At 39.1% G+C, this 17,770-nt stretch overlaps 1 protein-coding gene and 1 pseudogene across 5 annotated transcripts in view; one reads left to right on the top strand and one right to left on the bottom strand.

Annotated features, from left to right (window-relative positions):
* Nucleotides 1-248: 248 nt before the first annotated feature.
* Nucleotides 249-1,231, bottom strand: LOC136872459 (galactosylgalactosylxylosylprotein 3-beta-glucuronosyltransferase S-like; annotated as a pseudogene).
* Nucleotides 1,232-7,064: 5,833 nt separating this feature from the next.
* The window catches only part of Gint3 (GDI interacting protein 3), a 132,475-nt gene continuing 121,769 nt past the window's right edge, over nt 7,065-17,770 (top strand). For 4 of the 5 annotated variants that reach the window (XR_010859780.2, XR_010859781.2, XM_067145165.2 and 1 more), the window contains exon 1: nt 7,118-7,544. The gene's annotated coding sequence lies outside the window, so the exon portion shown is untranslated. The other variant, XM_067145167.2, reaches the window with a different exon arrangement.

Below are 17,770 nucleotides of genomic sequence, written 5' to 3'. Positions count from 1 at the left end.
ATGCAAGTTTCTGGTAGATACTTGACAATTGCACAGAAATGGTAGCATGTAAGCCAAAGAAACAAGTAATTTACCCTCAGGTAGTTATCTCCTGGGTAGCTAGCTAGTTTACCAGCAGATGGTAGAACCAGCCCTAAGTGATCAATAGCAACTTAATATTTAAAATTGTGTCATTCATCACGACACCTGTAACAGTACTGCGTTTTTAGATCTACGACCTGAAAAATAAGCACAGAGAGCATTTTTTTCATCTGCATTCAGATAGTATGGCTGATTCCATCCTTAGTGACGACAGTTGTAACACCTTTACTAGTACTGACTTGACCCATTCCTAAGAAATGTAATTCTTCCAGTATTCTTCAAATTGGAATACGGGGTGGACTGGATCTTCATCACAGGTGCAGGCTTCTTGGTGGTCTGAGTATGCCACACAAGAATCCGAGTACAAGAATTTCCTTTGGGTTCTATATCTTCCAAAGTCAACCCAGGCTTCTAAGAAACTGATCTTCTTCATAGCCAGCTTTGTATGGCATAGTGGCATTAGGCTGAAGAAGTAAAAATTATATATTAACTGCAAATCCAGCCATGTCTACAGGAAACTTGCGCTTAGATGGCCAAGAATCGAAGAAGCCCGCAAGTTTCCCCCCTCAAGCACTGGAGAGCTGACAGCATAATCACCTATTAGACCAACTGGAAACATTGACACCTTTGTGCCTCGAATTTCATCAAAAAGGTCCAAATCGAACTTGTTGTCATCATCACCAAAGTAAAGAAAACCACTCTTTACATTTTTACGAATCCAATTTAAAGCTGCACGTCTGTTAGCTACACCTCTCGGCACAACTCCAGCTTTTCGATATATTTCAGGCATAGGGCTTGCAATGTGTATGAATGGGATTCCAAATTTCTTTAGAAACCGCACTATCATATTATTGCAGCAGCGATTATCATCTGCCACAATCCAATGGAGGTTTGGAACATGCATGAGAGTCTGACCTAGACGAGTGAGTTCAACTGCTTGTTCTCGCCTTGGGTAGGTTGGTGTAATAAAATAGATAACAGGAAGATCTTTTGATTGTTTGTGCCTCGTATCCTCATATGACAAGTGGCACAGAAAGACAGCTTCCTGGTGGGCAAATCTCAAACCCACTTCCTTTCCTTGTGATGTCCTCACAAAGTACAGCACCACAATCATCATTGCAATAATGAACATGTTCTTCAGGGGAAGCATCATATGATCATGATTAGGCATCATCTGAGCAGCACCCTATCATGCGCACCACAAATTTTGAAACTGACTTTGACGTATTGGCGTAAGTAATGGATTGACACCTGCTATTTCATTATACAAAATCATGTCGACGAAACGCAAGTTCCGCCTCATTCTCATCCTCTCTCTAACCATAAACACATCTCCAGAACACGTTTCACCATCAATTTCAACATATCCACTATACTCAATCTCTACATACATTGACCGACTAAATAATATATACCTCCAGCTCCACCTCTTCCTCACCCCCTCCCAAAGACACCTCCAGAACACATTACACCAACAATTTCATCATAATCACTCCTCCAAAACATATTCCCTCCATACTAATATCATCGACTCACCATTACTTCCACATCACAATTACCATCCACGAGCCACTCTAAACACACCTCGAAAGCACATTTCACCAACAAATTATTATCACCTCATCCTACATTCACCATAAACCACCGATCACTTACATACCAAATACAGCTTATCCACTATAGTCACACAGTCATGTCCACTGTAATCTCTCCTCCAAACATATTAACTATACCTACTTTCTAACATTACAGTTTTTGCTTCTTGTTACAATACCCTCATCATTTCTTTTTTATTCCCCATAGGTCCCTAAAGCTCTTGTTCCTTCCTAAGCCCGACTTGCTTTCTCTGCTCACACACAGTTCATTTCTCTGCCTGCGTACCTCTGCGTTGTCCTTTTCACTCTGCACATCCCTTACTTCACTGCATTCACTTCTCTGATTTACCTCTTCATTTGCTGTGCCCGTGGCTGTATCACTAAACCTTCCTATTCTCACCCCATTGTCTACCGCTCTTCCGTTTTCACTATTCACGATCACTCTTTCACTAGGCTCCACTCTCTGTCTTTCTTCATTCACCTTCCTTTTTTCCTTGGTATTTTCCTTATCACCTTGTCCGTCTTCTCCAACATTGCTGTGTATAACTTCCCTTTCTGCCACTCTCGTCCCCATACTTATCTCCTTATCTTCCTCCTCTTCTTTTCCTCCAGGTCCAGTAATTTGGTCACGGTCCAAATCCTTTTCCAGCAGCCATTTGTCACTACAAGTTCCTGCCCCCTGATAGAAGCTCCCAAACCGTGGAGTTTGGCCCGGATCATATGCTTCTTAAGAATTTTGGCATTCCTGATCCCTTCACTTCCCATGTCTCTCCTGATCCATACTCTTTCCCTCTGTATATTGCCCGCATTTCCCATCACTATATCGGCCATCAAAGTGGAGAACAGTTGCACTTTAATCGGCCTATTTCCTTTTACCTTCCCTATTTTCGCCACATCGTCTATGTCTACTCCACTGAAATAAATTTTCATTTTCCCCTGAATTAGGTCCACCACTTTATAAATTGTAAGCAGTTTGTCCTCCCTCTTCTCCTCAGGCACACCATATATAAATAGGCATTTCTTTCTCTGATTTTGTGTACTGATTTCTACTTCTGATTTCAGCTTCAGCGTTTCCTCTTCTAGTCTTCTTATTTTCTCCCTTATAGATGCCACTTCTTCGGTGTTGTTTCTCACTTTTGCTATTGTGTCATCTGTCTTTTCTCGAAACCATTTCATTTTCTCGAACTCCTTCGTTTGCTCTTGAATCAAATTTTTCAGTTGCTCAAATGGGCACACCTCTTCAACCACCTCTTTTACAACTCTTTTGATTAGCTCCACGTCTTCCCAACTCATACTTCCGCTGGAGTTCGGCCCGGGGTTCAATTCAACTCCTCCGATCCATAACATTACTATAATCACCGCCGCTGTCAGCATCATCTCTCCCTTCATTCCCAATACCATTCTACTCCCTCCTAATTTCACTTCTTCTTTCTTCTTTCTCCCCAGCCATCTTCCTATTACTGCCCTATATTGTTCAACATTAATCATCTTCTTAATACTCCTCACTTCTTTCTTACATTCACCTCCGGCACTCCCCTCCTTCACTATCGGGACCGTCTACTCAATACGTCCTCGCTTGTCGAGCGCTTAGGCTATACTGGCGTTGGGGTGTACTTCCCGGTACAATTATTATCGTCATTGGCATTATAATAATAAAAATGGCTGATATAATGAGGCTTCTTTGGAAATGTATTTCATTTTTCCATGGGTGAAGTCACATTATTGTCTTTAAGATATTCCTTCACCTACCTGTCAGAGGAGGATCCACCACTAAGTCAAAAGTCATTTCAGTGCCTATACATGTGCGGAGTTTGTCGATTTCCTTTCGAAAAATCGTAAGGTCCTGGCTCAGATACATGGATACGCAAAATACAGTTCGCAGGATCCAGGAAAGCCGGAATCCTTTACTTCTAACAGTGGTCCAACTGGAATTGTCTTTTAAAAGGTAAGTAGACCTAAATATGTTCAGTTTTAAGCCATTTTTAAAGTGTCTCTGTTTTTTGATTTTAAAATCCGTGATCCCTACTCTAACTTGATGCAACAAGATTATTGTTTTTAATTTTTTCAATTTGTTTTACATCGCGCCGACACAGATATGTCTTATGGCGACGATGGGATAGGAAAGGCCTAGGAGTGGAGGAGTGGGAAGGAAGCGGCCATGGCCTTAATTAAGGTACAGCCCCAGCATTTTCCTGGTGTGAAAATGGGAAACCGCGGAAAATCATATTCAGGCCTGCCGACAGTGGGGCTCAAACCTACTATCTCCCAAATACTGGATACTGGCCCCACTTAAGCGACTGCAGCTATCGAGCTCGGTTCACAAGTTCTTACGCCACTACCTAGAAAATTTCAAAACTTAAAAATAAATGCAGAAACATTCCCAGTTTGAAATATGAAAAAGCGGATTTCGAATCGTTTTATAGCAAGTATGAAGGCGGAGACGGTAATAGGCAAATTGGTATGTCAATCAATCACAATCACCACAGATCTGCATTTGGAGCTGTCACGTATTTGACAGATTCACTACATGTTGTTTACCTAATCTTAAATGATTTCAAAGAAGATGGAAATCTATCGAACATATCCCTTGGTAAATTATTCAAATCCCTAATTCCTCTTCCCCAAAACAAGTATTTGTTCCAGTTTGCCCTCTGGAATTCCAACTATATTTTCATATTATGATCTTTCCTACTTTAAAATCTCCAAGCTTATTTGTTTATTAATGCCTTTCCATGCCATCTCTTCACTAATAGCTTGGAACATTCCGCATAGTCGAGTAGCTCGTTTCCTTACTCCCAACTCTTCCCTGGCCAAAGTTTGCAACATTTTTGTAACACTACTCTTTTTTCGGTGGGGCGGCCTGGTCGAGGCAGTAAATGCGTGGGTTCGATTCCCTGTCAGGAAGTCGAAAAATGTTTTTTTAAACGAAATTTTCACTTCCGAAGGTGCACATAGCCCTGAGGTTCACTCAGCCTACACCAAAAATGAGCATCAGGTTAATTCCCTTGAGCAAAGGCGGCCGAGCGTTGAACTAACCACTCTACCCGAGCAAGTGCCGAGGTTACGGATAGTGCAAGGTGTTTGTTACCTTCCACCCTTCCCCAGGACCTTCATGGCCTTACGGAGATGACCCTGCTTCTTTTACTATTTTGTCAGAAATTTCCCAGAACAAATCGTGCTGTTTTCCTTTGGATCTTTTCCAGTTCTCGAATCAATATATAACCGTTATTTACAACATCGTTAAAGCGATTACCCCAATGAAGATCTTTCCGTATATTAACACCTAGGTACTTAGGCTACACGCCTTTGCTGGCGAGACTAGTGTTTTCAGTGCGCTATGTCTTCTAGTATGGCAAAGTGAAAAAAAGGAAGAAAGAGAGAGAGAGAGAAAGGTTCAATGTTTTTGCGCGACTTGTAAAAACTTGTAAAACAGACTTGTCTCTTAACACATGCTTACCTCAGGCGTTTCACTCTATTCCTCTCCTCCTTCAGTTCTTCATTCCACAAGAGTGGCGTATTTATTTATTTATTTATTTATTTATTTATTTATTTATTTATGTATTTATTTATTGTATGGCTTTTTCTGCCGGGAGAGTCAGAGGACATGTTCGGCTCGCCTGGTCCACATCGTTCCGACTCCCACGGGTGACCTGCGCATCTGGGTGTGAGATTATGGTGATAATGAGGTAGAGAGAGGGTGAAACCCAGTGTCGGCACATAGCCTACTCCTCTCGAATAACACGAAGAGGTCTGCTCAAAGCTTAACATTTCCATCCGGCGGACCAGTCACCATCAGCAGCGTCCTAGCCTATGCCCTCACTCCATGTGAACACTGCAGAGAGTTCTTGAACTGAATCCTAGCCTTTGCACGCAATCTTATTGATTCGAAATTGTATACCACCACCTCTCCTGCCCTGCCGGCCATATTCTGATGGTTCTTTTTTTCCACCAACAGGTCTCGAACAATCTGTGCCCGGCTGTCCTGAGGATAGTTTTGCGTGGTTTTCTATCCTCACTTCGTAGCAAATTTCTATATATAGACCACGACAGGATCCCTTCTCCATCGTCCTTCACTGCATCGCAAATCACCACAAATCTCCTGGCCGGAAAGAGGGCGTTGGCCTCTAAGTGGCCCTCCGTACCCTACGGTTTTTGGTGACGCTGTGATACCGAAATTTTGTCCCGCAGAACAATACTATATGGCCGTAACTCAGCTCGGCAAGTAAATAATAAAAAGACCCAAGTATATCAATTATTATTATTATTATTATTATTATTATTATTATTATTATTATTATTATTATTATTATTATTCGTTGTAGGACCAATGTACTGCGCATTCGGCCGGAGATGTATTCTACAACTTTTGTTACGTACAGTAGCATTTATCGACAGGATGCAATAACGTAGATATTTGAGAATTAATTTTCAGATATTCCCTACACTTTACGACCTACTATTTAACCGAGCGTGAATAAACATGCTCGTAGCCTAGATTGTGGGGCTGTTTCCCCTGGCCTTAAATACCAATTTTATTTTATTTCAATCCTGTTCAGCCATTCGATAGCTGCATTCGCTTACGTGATTTTCACACCAGGCAAATGCTGGGGATGTACCTAAATTAAGGCCATGGCCGCTTCCTTCCCACTCTCAGCCCTTTCCTGTCCCATCGCCGCCATAAGACATATCTGTGTTGGTACGGCGTAAAACAACTTGTGAAAAAATACATACATACACATGACGGAAATGAAAAAGTACGTTTGTTTCCTTCTTATTCTGGGCATGGTCGAGACACAAGTACATTTTTTTAAATCTGACCAAAGTATGGACAAAACTCTTACTATATTTAATATAAAATAGTTTGATATGAACACGGCCAACTAAATCTACGCTACGGTCGTGGTGTGAAATTTGGTAGAATCTTGAAATTTACAGAGTAAAATTTTAACTTTGTATATCCTCTTTCGTGTTTGTCATCGTACACATCCACTCCGTTTCTTTCAAATTCGAAAGCCATTATTATTATTATTATTATTATTATTATTATTATTATTATTATTATTATTATTATTATTATTATTATTATTATTATTATCGGGATTAGTCGGAAATTTTGTTTTCTACAACTACAACTAACTTAGGTACTTATGTTATTCAGATTTAGGAAAAATGTGTCCTAATTTTTCGTTCATCATGTAATATGTGAAGAGCTATGCTCATGAATTATGCTAATTGAAAGATACAGGCTATTTAGATACAATAAATTTAATTAGACCGGTTTATCAGAAACTTTTCCTAGCCAGCAGGAACAGCATGATAAATCTTCAACTTGTCGAATCAGAGCCGTCTACTGTAGATGGCTCTGCTCTGTGTCGTATAGTTATTTATGTGGGCTGTGGGGACAGTGGTTTATTCCATGTTGGCAGACCTGTAAGGTAATGATCGTCATCTGTTGTTGGTTGTGTCATGAAGTGATGAACGTCCAGAATAATAAGTCGTAGTCTTCAGTTTACATGTGTTTTTGTTGTGCGATGCTCTTCTAGCCAGATTTGTAGGTGATGACATCCATTGGCGATGACACACTCGTAAATCCATCACTTTTGGATGCAGTAAAATGTTACGTAATTGACTTCTTCAGTGCTTTAACTCGAATTTTGGGGTTAGCTTCGAACATAACTCTGCAGGATAACACTCCAACACTATTTATTTTTGATAGCTACAACAGTATAATTAGTTGGGTGGCTTTTGATGAATTTCAGTACAAGTTACTGAAAGGATTCCTCCTCATTTTCTTCGCCAACATACTTTTGATATTTGTGTCTTGGAAAATATACGGTAAAAGAATATCTGAGCGTTTTATGAAAAGACGTAAGTAGCTCTGGCATTATATGTAATTTTAAGATCAGTGTACACTAAATGTTAGTATTTTCTCTTATGGCATGTGCAGTGATTGTGTAATGAGTTGTACTTTAGTAGTATACGTTCAGAAGTTCCATATAGGCCTACTGTTTGTGTTTCATTGTGTAGAAAATTGTCTGTTGGTATGTAAACTTATCTCTTTATTTTTTCGATTATTTATATTATACTTTTTATCTCTTCAATTCGATACTGTTTGGGATGGTATTCTTTTCATGCAGAAGTTTACATCATTTGGGAAATGGCAGATTTTTAAATCTCTCTGTAGCTTATCAACATCCTTTGGCACAGCTGTGGTATATTTGTTGAGTCGTCATTAAGGCTGTACTGGTAATATCCATTAATGTGTGTGTCCAGCTTCTCACACTTGTATTCCATGATTGATTCTGAGATGTGTAATTTGCAGTGAACATCTGTTAGGCAAATTGTGTTCCTCTGTATGAAATACAGGTCTAGATTTGCTGGATGCTAGAAGAAAAGATTTTTCTTCATGATTTTTACAATATTAACTACTGTAAAAGGGCTAACCGCATCACCATTATAGAATTCATGTTCTCACAAGATCCCCAAAATTAGGGAGCACTGGACTTGTTTGTGACTCATACGTGTGAAGCATGGTGTGTTGACTGAGAGAGGAGAGATATAACTGAAAGGATGTGGCTGACATAACTTCCTATAATCTCCAGCTCAGGAATGCATGCTCAAAAACGGTGCCATTAAGATTGCCAAACACCCATTTTCTCTTGTCCTGAAAGTTATGAACAATCTGTTTTCATTGTCAAAATATAGGTTTGGTTTTCCTTCATAGATTTATTGAGCTAAACATCTTTTCACTCCTTTTTTTTGTAGCAGATTGTTAAAAGTCCATAATGAATCATGGTCATATAACTGAGCTGATCCTTTATCCTACATTACTTACTGGTGGTGGTGGTGTTAGTAGTTTCGAAACATGATTAGATGTGACCATTTCCTATTATTATTATTATTATTATTAATATATCACAACCTGTAATTATGTAGGTCATGCCTTTGGCCTACTTTAAAGCATCATTAGCAGAGTTGATTTGTTTCTAATATGGACTTCAAGGCTAAAGATTATTTTGTCATATATTAAGCAGTGTTCTCCCTAGAACCAGCCATTTTCACTGACCGCCTGGCTATCATAACCTAGATATCTGCTAGTTACATAATATTTCAAGTTGCTTGTCGCACCGACACAGATAGTTCTTACAAGTGATAAATCTCATTATTAGACCTATTGAAATTCAATATAGCCTATTAAAATGTTTTTTACATTAATTTATTGAAAACTACCTATTCAGTACTTTAAAATCTATAAGACTATGATATAATCATTCTATTAAGGTTGTAATGGTACATAAATTCAGAGCTCTGAAGTGGATGTTATATTAAAACTATTCTTAAAAACTAATTGTTTACAATATTTACATTGATGTATAAGGATATTATGGTCTGGATTAAGGATAGCAAGCGTAGAGGAATGATCTCTCCTCTCTGGTACTCCAGGTATTGTAAAACGTTCCTTTTCAATCTTTACTAATGATTACCAATGCCGGCCCGCTTGCGGAAGCGCCACCATAAAATAATATTAACACTCATAATGTTGATACTGCATTGGCAATTGATTTACCCTCCTGTCCAGCTACATGGCTAAATGGTTAGTCTGCTGGCCTTTGGTCCCGGGTTTGATTCCTGATTTTAACCATCATTGGTTCATTTCGCTGGCACAAGGGCTGGGTGTATCTTCATCATCATTTCATCTTCATCACGACACGTAGGTCGCCTACGGGCGCCAAATCAAAAGACCTGCACCTGGCGAGCCAAACATGTCCTCGGACACTCCCGGCACTAAAAGACATATGCCATTTCATTTCATTACCCTCCTCGTGCCTCTGTTCATATGCCCGCTCCTCTGGCTGTCAATGAACTGAATAGAGTGGTTGTCACTTAAATGTAAGTAACCTGTGTCCTCCAGGCTATTGTATGCCTTCCAGCAATCTGAAATTATGACATTTCGTGGCGACACCCAATCTTTCATGATGTTTGCTTGTCTCGTCTTTGAACATGAGCAACAAGAAAAAAAAAGAAGTTTTTGCAGTTGCCCCTTTCCAGACCACCAAAATCCCACTGACCCTCAATACATAGTCCTGGACCACCAATTTTCTGCTTATTGGCGTCTACCCAAGCAACGCGCACACACCCTGGACAAAAACTACACCATTCGACAGTTGTGTTAGGAGAAACATAATTCATGCTTGACGAAAGAAATGATGGGTTTGGGCAGATTGCACCAAAGGACACAAAATAGGGAAAGTTTGGAGTCACCAAAGAAGGTGTTCTTCCTCCCACTCTCGTACCACCTGCACTCTTTCCCACTATTAAGGCGGCAACGGCACCTAAAAACAATTAGTTTGCCTTTGCCACATAATTTGACACTGTGTCTGCACTTGCCGCAATTCCTAGTGATGTTAATATTAAGTAAATTATGTCCTTCAAGGAACTGAATAAAATTAGCCTGGTTCTCTTTGAAATCGCTTGAAAACTTGGTAACCTCAATATGACATTCAACGCGCACAGCCATATCAAACTAACCAACAACGAACCAACACAAACAGCTTGTAGTTCAACAACCAGCAGTTGGCAGCAGTGTCATTCTACTTGCCTCAGCGCTACTAGTGGATAACCTAAGTATTACACAAATAATAGGCAAGTCATGTGCGCTACCTAGTGGTTACTGTCCTTGCAGGGTGAACCCTATAGTTATGATATAGATGTTGATTCCCATAGGGAACCTGAAATACTTGTCCCGAATTAGTAAATTTATGATACCAATATAAATGGTCCGTTATTGGACATTATAAATTTTCCAGCTAACTCATTCCTCTCCCTGTGCGTGTTATTAAAACTTGTAAGAAACCAAGTTTCAACTCTTAGTACAGAAATGAAGTCATCTGGTTTTTGAGACTTTTTTTTTTTTTCTGGTAGGAGATTTAATCGCCTGAAATGCTGGACATGACCATCATAATTTTACAAGGGACTGTAATGTCTAGAGATAAAAATCAGTTGTTTCCAATTAATATTCTTCAATTTTTCTTGTTTTTTCAGTCTACTAACATTCTCCTCATGCATCATGAGTAAGTATCAGGTTTGGCAATTGTCGAGTGCTACATTTGGCTTTATGGTAGTTTTTTGATTTATTTCAAAAGAAATGTCCTCCTCCATTATGTAATATAGCCTATGTCGTTCTGAGTTTACTGCCTATTGGACCTTTGTGTATTGGCTAGGTGTAGTGAATTTTTAGTAAAACCAACCCTGTTTCTGATTTTCATCACAATGTTAAAAAGTTAATCTGATATCCTCTTTTTCCTCTTCTTTCACCGTTATCCAGGAAACACCTGATTTGGGCAGTAGATCATTAACCTCCATCCCTTCTCACATCTCCTTGGAGACACAAGAGATATGTGTCACTTCTGGGGTACTCCTTAGCTCTCTTTGTCCTGATCCAGTCTGACTCTTCATATAGGCTATTGTTACAGTGGCCTTGCTACACCTAAAGGCATTTTATACCAACTGCCAGGTTTTCATGACGCTCAGCCTAACATGGAGAACAGATGCCTTTTGCTACCACTGCTAACCTGGGGAACAGACTCTGCCTGCTGGATTTCAATGGCATTTCCTCCATTTAGGGGACCAGCAACCAACTAAAGGAGTTCCTCCTCCTCCTAAAGCCGTTGTCCCCTTTAGAGACTCGGATTATTCATCGCTGTCCAACACAACATTTCAGTCTACTCCATTCCATAGCACACAACCCTGGCCAGGTTCGCTGTCTGATATGATAAATAATAATGGAACAAGCCTCACAAACACATTTCATTTGTAATAAACTTTCAGCTTATTAGCTCAGGGTGAGTACATAATGCCATAGAGAAGTACAGAGCAAAAATGCCAACTGGACACTTCTGTGGAAAATGAACTCACAACATCTGATGCTCTCCTGATAGAACTGCGTTGGCCTCTGTCATTCTTGTTCTGTTGACAGGGAACTGAGCAAGAGTTCACTATTGGCAGTGCGACTGTAGGGGGTACTACTTACTTGCTGTGTGCCATTGTAATAGAATATTACCGAGCAAGTTGGCTGTGCAGTTAGGGTTGTGAAACTGTGAGCTTGCATTCGGGAGATGGTGGGTTCTAATCCCACCATCAGCAGGCCTGAAGATGATTTTTCATGTTTCCCATTTTCACGCCAGGCAAATATTAGGGCTGTACCTTAATAAAGGCTATGGTTGCTCTCTACCCATCCTTCCGTCACGGAAAACCTTTGATGTGTTAGTACGATGTTAATCCAGTAGGAAAAAAAACAAAAAAATTTTTAGCTTTCACAAATTCTATTGTACTTGAAATAGAGCATTAAACTTGAAGTCCAAAGATTGTGGGTTTGGTTTTTATTGGTGTCTGGTTCGTCATTTTTGTTCTCTATTCAACTCCTTGGCAGGTACTATTTGTACTTTACACAGCCTAATAAATTAACCTAATTTCAAATAATAATCGTATTGCATCATCTACCATGTGCTGACATTTTTATTTCGTGTTTTTTAGGCTGCCTTCATGCCAGTTCGTTCAGACATTCCATTTTACTTTGCCAAATGGCAGAGAAACTGGAACTCTGTTGAGTGACCTATTTTTTAAATTAATGTTGTTGGGTAAGCTCTGAATTTGTCATCAGAGATCTTCGACATGCCAACATCATACAACAGGACATAGAGTGTTGCATAGACTTCTTTCTATTCTTCACCGGGCGAGTTGGCCGTGTGGTTAGGGGCGCGTAGCTGTAAGCTTGCATCCGGGACATAGTGGATTCAAACCCTGCTGTCGGCAGCCCTGAAGATGGTTTTCAGTGGTTTCCCATTTTCACACCAGGCAAATACTACGGCTGTACCTTAATTAATGCCACGGCTATTTCCTTCTCATTTCTAGGCCTTTCCTATCCCATCGTCACCACAAGACCTATCTGTGTCGGTGCGATGTAAAGCAAAATTTGATTGCATTATTTCTATTCTTCAGCAAGCCAGCTACCTCTGCTGGATTTTAATGCAGTATCTACTCCCCCTACCACTACCAATGTAGGAGCAGATTATCAGACTTTATTCTCATATTTAAACACACTTGATTGATGATTGACATTCATTGCACTTCAAATATAATGAGAGGAAGAAATGATTTATACACGTATATTGTCTGAAAAAATTGATGGAATATCTTACCATAATTTGACACAACTGAGATCTGAGACCATCTGTAAAAGGGTTAGATATCTATATTGTCAAAAGTAAATCACTGCCGTTACCCTGCCTAATATCAGAATACTTTGAAGTCGGTTCCTGTTTTAATAATCTGTACTTATACTGCTACAATCTCCCAATGGGCAGGGTCGGTAGTATAACATCAATGGTATCCCTGCCTGCTGTAAAAGGTGACTAAAAGGGACACCTAGGGCTCTCAACTTGGGAGCATGGGTTGGCAAGCATGGTAACCATAGCTGAGCTGTAATCATCGCTCCTAAAAAGTGCTGAACAGACTCTTATCATTCTCGTAATCTGGCTAACTTTCAGATTCTTCCTTCTGATTGAATCTATCCACTGTTTTCTAAGTTTCACATCTTTCGGAAACTGATGGAACGAAAATGGCATAGGGCCTACCTCGTTTTTTTCACAATGGCACACAACAGAAATCCAGCATGTTTATTGAATCTCAGGATACCACAATACTATTTATGAGTCATGTAATGCATTAAATTGCGGTGATATCCTAACCATCAAGCCCTGAAACAAATGAGGGTGGAATGGTGCAGTCTGAGTAGTACACGCACGCCACCTATTGGTGCTAGTTCAGGACAACCCTATTGTGCGATATTCATAAGAAAGAATATTGTTAGATGCCAACCCTGTCGTAGCTTCCCTTCGATACTTCCTGGGAGAGCTCTCTATCAAATGGCGTTCTTGCTGGTGGAGATCCCAGCAAGCCAGCGGCGACCAGCGTATGACGATGCTGATGATCATGTGTTCCCATCCAAGTGTCACAGCTCCAGTTTCCCACGAACTCCACAGTAGTCCTTCGGCAGGGAATGTCAAGCTTGCTTTCCTTCCTGGAACAGAACTTGTAGTCTTCTGGACAAGATCTTTGAGGCAGTGTGTTGACCTGAAGAATGTGCTTTATATCATGGAAACCATCCTTGATCTTTCTCTGTCCGTCTTCGACCTTCTTTTCTGCTTCCGTCTCCTGGCCATTTTCCATCATCTTCTGTTTGTTTTCCTTCAGTCTTCAATCTTCTTCTGGTTGCCTTCTGTCTTCTATTGGCCATATTCAGTCTTCTTCTGGCCATATTCAGTCTTCTTCCAGCTGTCTTTCATATCCTTTGTCATCCTCTCCTAGCATTCTGCTATCCTCTTCTGGCTTTGTTCCATCTTAAAATAGAAGAGGTTTTTATAGTACATTAACCCATTAATGGGGTGCATTTAGTGACTAGCAGCATAGAACCAACACTGAACTACTAGTCATGATTTTTCTTTCTTAACCTGTGTCAGCAAACATAAAATTCTTTTATACTAGAAAAACGATGAGCTGTATCAAATGGATTTCACGTCACCATTTTGTCGTCAAATGATACATTAAGACCATGTAAATTTTGAGTTGCTGTAGACATGTAGCCTGTAGCCTTTTTATAATCAACACCCTGTTTATAGAAAAAAAATGTTGATTACTCAGTTAGACTGGAAATTCTTGGCTTTTTTATAATAAACCTGATGCATTGCAGCCCAATTCTAAAACGCAGTCGCATGTAAATGACAGTGTAAAAAGGCTTAACCTCTTAACAATTTCTTTGAAAGCAGTATTATATTTAATATTATGATGAAGTACTACACAAAAATGTAAAATATTCAGTAAAGAGTTAAGGAAATTAAATTCAAAACAACAAAATGATGAGCAAATGACAGGTTTTAATTGAAACTAATCAAGAATGTAACTTGCATTGTTATTAATTAAAGGACACTTAAACCATTGAACAATCATCACTTATACTACATGCCTAGGTTACATTTTGAAACACATTCTATAGTTAGGAAGAAGATGAATATAACACAGTCTGAATTAAGAATAGTATGTAGGCTTAATGTTTTTAAATGGAAATTTATAGTAATAATAGTGAATTCTGAAATTATTTCCTTCAAGGACTACTTTTTAACACATGTTAACTAAAATGACATTTTAGGTTGTACTGGATATTATTTTTGAAACAAGTAGATTGATATTCTTGCTCGGCACTGATTTTTAGCCAGTTTACAGCAGCACATTTGAAAACCTTGTCCACCGAATGCTGAATGGTGACTGCTTTGATATTGCCTCTCTAAAAAAAGAAATAGGTTGTCAGATATATTACCTGAGTTCAGTGCAGTTGAATACTGTATTTCATGGCGTGGAAACCAGTTTTTAATAATTCCAGAAGTGGAATACACTCCATTCCTGAAATCTATGGACAAGAAGAGAAATAACATTTTACAATTTGGCTGGGCTTATCAGAATAATTATAAAATGGCTGGAGATCGTGTTTGCCTTTTTGTTTGTTCTGCAATTAGGCTGCAATGCATCAGACTTATGAAAAGATAAAGAATTCCCAGTCTAATTGAGCATTTTTCTGCAAAAAGGTTAGAGTTGACAATACGGGCTAAGCATGTCATATATTACTTGTAAAGATATTGGAGTGTCACAAGGTTAGTGTGACAGTTTTCTCAGCCATATTACTTGAATTTATTGACTGGCCCTCTGTGTATCATATCAGACTGCTCCTGTCACTTGTGTCACTTGAGGATTAATGAACCTGTGTCCAGTTCTTAGCCTATAATTAAGATATGAACAATGGGGATTGATAGTGAGAGTATGGCTCCTTATGATAGCATTCCCTGTCATCAAGTATCTCTTGTAAATCCTTCTGATGATATTACAGTACTTGCTTTGTAGCCATAGTTTAAAAAAAAAAAAAACTGCATATTTTCCTGTCTACATAAATGTAAATGTAAGTCTTGTGTTACACTTCTACCATATTAAGTTTGTAAACTACTTTCCTTCATAACTATTACTCACATTTAATTTCACCCAGTAATTTCCTTCCAAAATACAGTACAAGGCCTGTTCAAAAAATAACCAAACTTTGAAAATTCATTGTTTTTTGTTGTTGTTGTGATATTTGAAGCCTTTTTTTTTCAGTTTCATTTCAGTCAATTTATAACTGTTAGGTTCTTCAGTCTGTTAAAACTAATATATGAATAAATGGATTTGAAAATTTTGTGCAAATGTGAATTCTTAGTGGTTTCTGGTAAGTGAAGCGTATAATAGTATCCTTCCTAGATGATGATGATGATGGTGATGGTGATGCTGCTACTTGTTGTTTAAAGGGGCCTAACATCTAAGGTCATTGGCCCCGTATCCTTCCTATCTAACTAGCCATTTGCTATGCATTTCTGAAACAAGTACGCTAGTTACCACTCAGCAGCTGTTTGCGAGTGTGTTAAGTACGTGTTGCTATTGTTGAGATGTCTGAAAATTACACAGTAGTGTATTAAAATACACTTCTGCTTCAAACTGGGGAAAACTTTTAACAGTTATTTCAAATGATGGAAGATAAAAGTGCTTCATAACATTGATGTGGAAAGAAAGTGCTCCAGGTTAGGTCGAGTGTGAAAGTGTTGTTGATGGTCTTTTTCATTATAACAGTGTTGTGCAATATGAATTCCCCACCCAAGAGTCAGGCGGTGAACTGCTGGCATTATCTTCAGACATTGGAGAGAAAATGTCCATAGAAAAACACCAGGCTTGTGGAGAAACAACTCTTGCAGCTGCTTCTATGACAGTGCACCAGTCCATGCAACGTGAATACAACTATGCTTCTCCAGGGGTAGTGAGGTAGTGCCGGCATACCATGGCACTACCATTGTAATAAAGAATATGAGATTATTTTCCTCTCAGGAACCGTTTATATTTAATTTCGAGAAAATATATGCAACTAAGGTTAAGTTATAAGGAGATTCCCACCTTCCAATACTTGTCAATTTCCTATAGCTTAGCTAGTTGTGTTGAGGCATTACGGGTCAAAGTATGAGATTTATAAGCCAAAGTATATGCATAAATTATTTCTCCTTCATTTCAATGTGCGCACAATCGTACATTGCGCTCTGGCAGCGCTTGTCAGTTTGTGAGCCAGATCCCATGGGCACTGCTTCCGAACATAAGACACTGTACAGAAGACATTTGGCTTGAGTTTTGTGGGTATTATATGTGTTGTTAAGGGCTGAGAGTGTGCCAATGGTCGTGTGACAAAACACTTCAATTACATCCACTAGAATGCAGTATCTAACAAGCATGTCAAGACTGCTTTCTATTTCAACCGTTAGGTGACTAGAGTACAGCATGTGGCAAGTGCAACATAGACAACACCCAATGTAAACAATATAGCGATGTTGTCACTGTATCCATTAACGACAACATATTCTTCGTTCTCTCATGTTAAATAGACATCTAGAGACTGATTTTTTAAACTCATAATAGCAACAGAAATACCTGTACATCATTCTCTATTTGTAACGTAACAATCTAGGATTTTTGCAATGAATTTTGATCTGTTTCATTCATGTAAGTTGGAGACGCAGTTACCTTTACTTACCAGAATGCGAGCACAAAGTATCAAAATGGCTAACTTTTAGCACAAACTATCAAAATTGCTAACTTTTCTGGTGTTTATTTTGTGTGTTTATGAATAGCATCGTTAAATTATTTTTGTGTGTAACAATATAGGGTGCAGCGGATATCCCTTCCATACATGTATATCTGGGTAAATTAGCCTTGAAGTTGAAGGTAAGGCATTTTGTAAATTTTAGTTTCATGGCAACTGAATTGCGACCAAGTGTTGGTGTGAGCATGGATTTTGGCGATAGCTATGATTATTTTATCCTATGTTAGGCAAGTACATGCTACTTTCAGTACGGTTCCTGTTAGTTCATATGAAGGTGCCGTTTGAGGTTTTGAAATAAATGCCTTCTGTTAGTAGGCCCAACATATATTTTCTTCATCACTTTTTTCTTTTTTACTGAGGTTGTGAATTTGTTCAG

Source organism: Anabrus simplex, chromosome 4, assembly GCF_040414725.1.
Source record: "Anabrus simplex isolate iqAnaSimp1 chromosome 4, ASM4041472v1, whole genome shotgun sequence".
NCBI lineage: Eukaryota > Metazoa > Arthropoda > Insecta > Orthoptera > Tettigoniidae > Anabrus > Anabrus simplex.
This window is presented reverse-complemented; position numbering and strand designations above follow the sequence as displayed.